This window comes from Lactuca saligna, chromosome 4 (genome assembly GCF_052625555.1).
Source record: "Lactuca saligna cultivar CGN05327 chromosome 4, ASM5262555v1, whole genome shotgun sequence".
NCBI classification, from domain to species: Eukaryota; Viridiplantae; Streptophyta; class Magnoliopsida; order Asterales; family Asteraceae; genus Lactuca; species Lactuca saligna.
In genome coordinates this window covers 27,479,038-27,487,580 of record NC_136420.1, presented here as the reverse complement: position 1 = coordinate 27,487,580, position 8,543 = coordinate 27,479,038, and the positions used below count along the sequence as shown (strand labels likewise).

At 43.1% G+C, this 8,543-nt stretch overlaps 1 pseudogene; it reads right to left on the bottom strand.

Moving 5' to 3' along the window:
- Window positions 1-6,973: 6,973 nt before the first annotated feature.
- On the bottom strand, window positions 6,974-8,123 carry LOC145041429 (lignin-forming anionic peroxidase pseudogene; annotated as a pseudogene).
- Between the last annotated feature and the right edge of the window lie 420 nt (window positions 8,124-8,543).

The window sequence follows — 8,543 nt, the reverse complement described above, 5'->3', positions numbered from 1 at the left end:
TATAGACCATAGAGAATGGTCATGAACAATTTACTGGCCCCATCAGAACCAGAACTTCGCTCAGATAACCCTTTGAATAGAATGATGAAGAAGCCATTCCATGGAGGAGGAAGACACGACTTTTTGAACTTGGTAACTGTCGTGAGTATTTCTGTGTAGCCCATGTTGTAGAACATCGAGAATAACTGTCCTATATTTATGGAGTCGGGATTAACCCTAGTGTAACGCCGTAAATTTCAAATAAAACATAATTCAATTAATATTCATAAAACAACCATATTAATTATCTAACTCAAGTCAATACAAAATCCCAAGATCACAAATGTAAAACTTTGTGTGTGTGTGTGCACGGATCAAGCCGGCGCCTTCCCGCGGTCGTCACTAGTACCTGAAACAATAACATCAAACATTGTAATCACAAAGCTTAGTGAGTTCCCCAAAATATCACATATAACACATATTAGCCACTCGAGGCTATAACTCTGTGGGTCCGTGCACCCAAACTCTGTGAACCCTCAGGTTCTAGCTCTAATAAACATGCACCACATAAATCACATAGAAATAATGCAGTACAACACATAACATACATAACATACAAATACTCTATCATATAACTCTGGTTACCTACTCAAGGTAAAGTATAGTGAGAAGACTCACCTCGCGTATCTCGGTATCTCACGAATCCTGGAAATCCCTCGTGCTCGATCCTTCGAGCTCTAATCCTCCTATAACATCATATGTCTCTAGTTAACACTTTATATCTTCTAAGGTTGACTATCCCTAAGAAGTCAACACAGGTAAACTTCGGTCAACGGTCAACGGTCAACGGTCAACTTTGATGGACTCGGCGAGTGCGCAATGGCGACTCGGCGAGTCTAGACGTTTTCACCAACTCTCTAAAATTCCCTTCCTACACGTCGAGTATTCCCCCCTCACTCGACGAGTTCCATCTGGAAGAATCGCGTGGCCACCCCGACTCAACTCGCCGAGTCTCAAGAACAACTCGGCGAGTCCCAGTTCGACTCAGTCCACCTGTCGTCCCTCTCCAACTCACCCTGACTCACTAAGTCAACCCATGACTCGATTGGACCACTCACTGAGCGAACCCAAGGCAATCTTCAAACTACTCGCCGAGACCATGCCATGCAACCACTCCAACTTGCTTCTAAGGTCAGATCTGCTTCCACAATCTATAGATCTGGCCTCCCTAGACTGATTCATCACGTAAAGCTTCTATCTTGGTGCCCAAAACACACCCTATGGCTCATAAATAGAGTTTTGACCTAAGGCATAAGGATTCCAATCCAAAACCTCCATTGATTCCCAAAAAGCTTGGGCAAAGGGACACTCTGGACCTCCAAGGGTCCAGATCTATGGTTTAAACCACATAAGGGACCAAGGGGGCACTAGATCTTGACACAAAAGGGTTCAACAAACCCTAAATAAAAAAAAAACATCATCAAGGAAGAAGATAACTCGAAATTATTACCACAATAGTGATGCTCTGGACTCCAAACTCTCAGAAGTGGCTCCACTTGCTTTCCCTTAGCTAGTTCTCTCCTTCCTTGCAAAAATGACACCTCCAACATCAATAATGGCCTTCTACTTTGCTCCAAACACTCACACTCGATTAGGGTTTCACTCAAGGGACTGGTGAGCACAAATGACGGCCATAAGGCCCTTTAAATAGGTCCCAAACCTGAGAAATTAGGGTTTCATTACACAGCGCTGACTCGCCGAGTCCATATCCTGGACTCGCCGAGTCCAGGGGCGATCCCGCGACCAGATCCGCGAGCCTACTCGGTGAGTCTGAGCTCCAACTCGCCGAGTCCCCTCTCAAAACACCAAAGAAACATAAATATACAAGATACCTGAAAATCCGGCTGTTACAACTCTCCCCCACTAGAACTAGACTTCGCCCTCGAAGTCTCGCTCTGAAAACAGCTCCGGATGCTGCTCCTGCATCATACGCTCTGGCTCCCAGGTCATCTCTGATCCCCTCCGGTGTTGCCACTGAACCAACACCAGAGGTACCTCCTTATTCCTCAGAACCTTGATCTTCTGATCTCTGATGGCCACTGGTCTCTCGACATAATTCAGGCTTGAATCCACATGAATATCCTCTAATGGAACCACTATCGATTCATCGGCTATACACTTCCTCAACTGCGACACATGAAAAGTGTCATGGATCTGCCCCAACTCTGCTGGCAACTCCAACCGATAGGCTACCTGGCCTACCCTCGCAATCACACGAAATGGTCCTATAAACCGGGGCCCCAACTTGCCCCTCCTCCTGAACCGAATCACACCTTTCCAAGGGAAAACCTTCAGGAGAACGAAGTCGCTGACCTGAAACTCAAGCTCGGACCGGCGCCTGTCCGCATAACTCTTTTGTTGGCTCTGGGCGGTCAATAACCTCTGTCTGACCTACTGTATCTACTCTATCGTCTGAATCACGATCTCTGTACTGCCGATCACTCTCTGCCCAACCTCACCCCAACAAATGGGGGTCCGACACCTCCTACCATACAACAGCTCAAAGGGCGGCATACCGATGCTCGAATGGTGGCTGTTATTGTAGGAAAACTCCGCCAAGGGTAAATACGCATCCCAGCTACCCCTGAAATCCAACACACATGCTCGAAGCATGTTTTCAAGCGTCTGAATCGTCCGCTCACTCTAGCCGTCTGTCTGGGGATGATATGCGGTACTAAAATGCAGTTTAGTACCCAACTCCTCATGAACTTCTATCTGGGTGGAACTTGAAGCCACATATGGAAATTCTTCCATGGAACGTGTTCAAAATCTATGTGATCCACTTCGTCTTCTCTCCAAAGGTACCTCAACTATCTCAGATTTTGGTGAGAAATTTAAGGCGATTTGTGACCGTCTTGCGACCATTGGTGATGCGGTTGATGAATCCCAAAAAAAATTATTGGTTCCTTTGCGGTCTTGGCGGCTCTTTTGAGACCTTTTCCAAAGCCGTTCGTGCCTGTACACCTCAAGCCTTTCATGATTTACTTGCTCAAGCCGATGGGAACATAATGTTTCTCCACTTGATCCATGGACCTCCAAGCACCACCGTGGCTTTCTCGGCAGAAACTGCATCAACATCGTCTTATTTCGGCGGTTGTGGTCGATGAGGTGTGGTCGTAACTTTTGCAGTGCTGTGATTGTGGCCGCTGCTTTCCTTACTGCTAACCGTGTCGCCAAAATGGCCATTATGAAAATATGTTCTCTTAACTCACCACCTTTGTTGCACAATCTCCCACAAATGAACGTGATTTTGCAAAAGCTTTTCTTGCAAAATGTCATCTAAATGCTCCTGGTCCAGATTGATATGTTGATTCTAGTGCATCCGATCATATGGTTTCTTCCGCGGGTTCAGTTTCGCAACCCGATAATTATGGTTGTGATGGCTTAGTTCAATTTGGAAATGGTAATTCTTTTCCTATCTCTCATGTTGGGACTTCCACACTTGCTAATGGTATTCATCTGCATGATGTTATGGTGGTCCCGCACCTTACCATTTTTTTTTCAATTAGTAAACTAACGTATGAAAATGATATAGATGTGCTTTTCTCCAAATCTTATTGTTCTATTCAGGATTGAGCAGCAAAGCAAATTCTAGATCACACAAGATATGATCATGGAGTTTATGTGCTATCATCCTCAATGAAGGCTTATGCGTTTTTTCTAGGACCAGATCCAAGGCGCCTTTTGAACTTTGGCACTCTAGATTGGGGCATGTGTCATTTGACACAATTTCTGTTTTGAATTATGTGTTTCTTCTATTTTACCAAAATCGGTTACACCATGTCAACTTGGTAAATCTCTCTGTTAACCATTTGATGATGATGATGATAATGATGATGATGATAATAATAATAATAATAATAATAATAATAATAATAATAATAATAATAAATGTGCTTTACATGTATTGAATGTGGTCCATTGTGACTTTTGGGGCCCATCACCGGTTAACTCGGTTGACTCCTGTCGCGATTATGTTATATTTATGGATGATTTTTCTCGATACACGTGGCTATACCCGTTCAATTCCAAGTTAAACTTCCATGTTATTTTTGCCATGTTTATTAAATTTGTTCAAAATCAATTGTCATCCAACATTAAGGTTTTTCAAAGTGATCGGGGTACGGAAATTTTAAATCGCAATGTTAAAGCATTACTAAACCAGCATGGCATATTTCATCAAATTTCGTATTTATATACCCCGCAACAAAACGGGCGAATTGAACGCAAGCATCGCCACATTGCTGAAACTGGGCTTGCTATGATGTTTCACGAACACATTCCAACATCTTATTGGGTTCATGCTTTTAGCTTTGTGGTTCACATAATCAATCGACTTCCCTCCAAAGTGCTTTCCATGTGGTACCCGTTTGAAGTTTTATTTGAATGGATACCCTCATATGAGAATTTTCTACCGTTTGGGGTTAGGATGTACCCTTATTTATGTGTAAAAGCCGGATTTTTCAGGTATCTTATATATTGTGTTTTTGGTGATTTGAGAGGGGACTCGGCGAGTTAGAGCTCAGACTCGCCGAGTAGGGACGCGGATCTGGACGCGGGATCGCGCCTGGACTCGGCGAGTCCAGGATATGGACTCGGCGAGTCAGCGCTGTGTAATGAAACCCTAATTTCTCGGGTTTGAGACCTATTTAAAGGGCCTAATGGCCGTCATTTGTGCTCACCAGTCCCTTGAGTGAAACCCTAATCGAGTGTGAGCATTTGGAGCTAAGTAGGAGGCCATTATTGATCTTGGAGGTGTCATTGTTGCAAGGAAGGAGAAGAACTAGCCAAGGGAAAGCAAGAGGAGCCACTTCTGTGGGTTTGGAGTCCAGAGCATCACTATTGGGGTAATAATTTCGAGTTATCTTCTTCCTTGTTGTTGTTTATCTAGATTTAGGGTTTGTTGAACCCTTTTGTGGCAAGATCTAGTGTCCTCTTGGTCCCTTATGAGGTTTGAACCATAGATCTGGACCCTTAGAGGTCCAGAGTGTCCCTTTACCCAAGCTTTTTGGGAATCAATGGAGGCTTTGGATTGGAATCCTCATGCCTTAGGTCAAAACTCCATTTATGAGACATGGGGTGTGTTATGGGCACCAAGATAGAAGCTTTACGTGATGAATCAGTCTAGGGAGGCCAGATCTATAGATTTTGGAAGCAGATCTGACCTTAGAAGCAAGTTGGAGTGGTTGCATGGCATGGACTCGCCGAGTCTGTTCATCAGACTCGGCGAGTAGTTTGAAGATTGCCTTGGGATTGCTCGGTGAGTGGTCCAATCGAGTCATGGGTAGACTCAGTGAGTCAGGGTGAGTTGGAGAGGGATGACGAGTGGACTGAGTCAAACTGGGACTCGCCGAGTTGTTCTTGAGACTCGGCGAGTTGAGTCGGGGTGGCCCCGCGATTCTTCCAGGTGAAACTCGTCGAGTAAAAGGGGGGAATACTCGACGTGTAGGAAGGGAATTTCGGAGGGTGGTGAAAACGTCTAGACTCGCCGAGTCGCCGTAGCACTCGCCGAGTCCGGTCAAAGTTGACCGTTGACCGTTGACCGTTGACCAGAGTTGACCTGTGTTGACTTCTTAGGGATAGTCAACCTTAGAGATATAAAGTGTTAATTAGAGACATATGATGTTATAGGAGGATTAGAGCTCGGAGGATCGAGCACGAGGGATTTCCAGGATTCGTGAGATACCGAGATACGCGAGGTGAGTCTTCTCACTATACCTTACCTTGAGTAGGTAACCAGAGTTATGTGATAGAGTATTGTATGCTATGTATGTTATGTGTTGTACTGCATTATTTTTTGTGATTTATGTGGTGCATGTTTATCAGAGTTAGAACCTGAGGGTTCATAAAGTTTGGGTGCACGGACCCACAGAGTTATAGCCTCGAGTGGCTATTATGTGTTAAACGTGGTATTTTGGGGAACTCACTAAGCTTTGTGCTTACAGTGTTTGATGTTATTGTTTCAGGTACTAGTGACGACCGCGGGAAGGCGCCGACTTGATCCGTACACACACACTTGGAGTTTTTACATTGTGATCTTGGGATTTTGTATTGACCTATATTGGATAATTAATATGGTTGTTTGATGAATTTATCGAATTATGTTTTAGAAGAAAATTGAAAAATTTGTTTTGAAATTTACGGTGTTACATTATGTGACTACTCAGAATACAAACTATCTCCCTGAAGCATTCCGCGTGTTTTTATTGGGTACAACACGCAATAGAAAGGCTACCAATGCCTCGATCCGGTATCGTTTCGTATTTTTTTTTTTATCACTCGTCATGCCCGATTTCGATGAGTCGTGTTTTCCATTTGGTTCTTCTCCTAAGGATGCACCTCTCACCGCCTTACCATTGCACTCATTCTTGGAAGATGTTCCTCTAAACTCATGTGATTTTCTAGCGCCTACTCCTCAGCCACCGGTGCCTATTCCTATTCCCAAACCACTATCGTCTGTCTGTGGGATTTGCGATGACTCCACCACACCTAATCAGAACACTATGCCACATATGGAAACTCCACCACACCTAATCCGAACACTATGCAACATACGAAAGCTCCACCTAATGCACCCGATCTTGCCAACATCTGACCCGGTGCAACTACCTATTCCAAATACTGGCTCGTCTCCACCACGACACCATATGATACTTGTAATTTATTTATGTTGATTTATATACAAATATATAAAAAAGGAGTTATATATAAACATCGGTGCGGTGCGGTTTTTCTCAGTTTCTTATATTTACGTAACCGAACCTAAACCAAAATTTTCAATTTTTGAAAAACATAAATCCCAACCATTGGTTTATCTTTCGGTTTCGACTTTTTTCGGTTTTCGGATTTAGTTTTACTCACCCCTTTAAGATCCTGTTGTACTAATAGATCGCGAGAAGAATTGTATAACTATATATATTGCATTAAAAGTGGTGATAAATAATTAAATCTTAACCGTTGAGAATACTCATAAACTTTTATATTTCTTTACACTTAAAAGAATAGAATAAATGAATGAATATGACTACAAGTACAGTTTTCATAGAGAAATACAAGAACCGGGGACTAAATGAACCAGGTAGCTTAGGGAAGAGCACCACATATCCTCCTTATCACTCCTTCTTGACCCGTTAACGGCCTGATCTCACTCATCTTCACCATCGCTTCTGCAAACTCCGACTTGAACTTGGAAGGATTGTTGCTGTATTCAGTAACTATGCTGTCTGTGGACCCACCACTGTAAAGCACCTGATCCGATTCAAGAAGACCCTTCTTTTGTATCAGATTCTTGAAGTAATTGTAATCAAACGAATTCGGTGTCACCAAATCTAATGGTGCCAGATTGCCGTTTCCATCATTTACAGGGCAACCACGTCTACGTGTGCTAGCAAATCCGGCATCAATATCTGATCCATTGCTGTATATTCTGTCACGAAACAAGAAGCATTGAGCTTGTCCAATTGTATGAGCTCCTGATAAAGCAACCATGTCCCTTGCGTTAAGTCCGTTATCTTTGAAGGTGGAAATAAGTGAATCGAGCGGAGCTTTAAAGCTAGGAAGACTGGTCTCCGCTAGAACAAGGCTAGCGGTGGTGGAATCTCTTCTTCCGAGCTTCACCGACCATGACGGACCACCAACCATTTCTGATGCATCACGGGCGGCCACCGTCAGTATGTCTGCACAAGATACAACTCCGGGACATAGTTTCTCCACCTCAGATTTTGCAGCGTCTATCACTTCGTAGCCTCTTACAGAACCCTTATTAGGCAACGCATTCCTTTCTCCTACTATCGAAGGCCCGTCCTCCAACATGATCGATGCGTCACAACCTTGAACGAAGCAGTCGTGGAAATGGAGACGAAGGAGGGAAGCCGCCATGCGACGTTCACGAGATATGGCTGTTCTGATGGTGGTTCTGATTGTACGGAGTGCAGTGGGACATGTAGCGTCGTAGAAGGTAGAAGATAACTGTGCGTTGCAGGGTGTGTGGTTAGTAACTGAGAGAAAGAGCAAGAAGAAGATGGCTGTAGAAATATGTCGAGAATCCATTTGAGAAATAGTTTTCACTGAATTATGAAATACGATGAATGTGGGATGAATCGAAAATAAAAGGACGAAGGAGAGATTTATAGGGTCGAGACTTGAGAATAGACCGCGTGGTTAAGCTGTCTTTGTTTGATCAACAGTGGGCTGATTTTGTCTTTGGTGGTAGATGCATCGAAGCACAGTAAGAAAAAATGATTTGAATTTTTCAAAAGATTAATTAATTAACTAAATCAAAAAATTTAGTGAACCTAAATATGAAGATTCGTTTAGATTTTTTTTGTTATTACCATATGAGAAGGTTGATAGTTTTTATCACCAATGTCCTAAATATGTTTGACAACATTAATATACACTGGAAAGTTACATATTTGCCTAACGAAATAACGATTTTATCTTTCTTTTTCACATAATTTAGATTGGTTAGTTAATAATATTTGGCGCGTTTTATATTAAGCTGC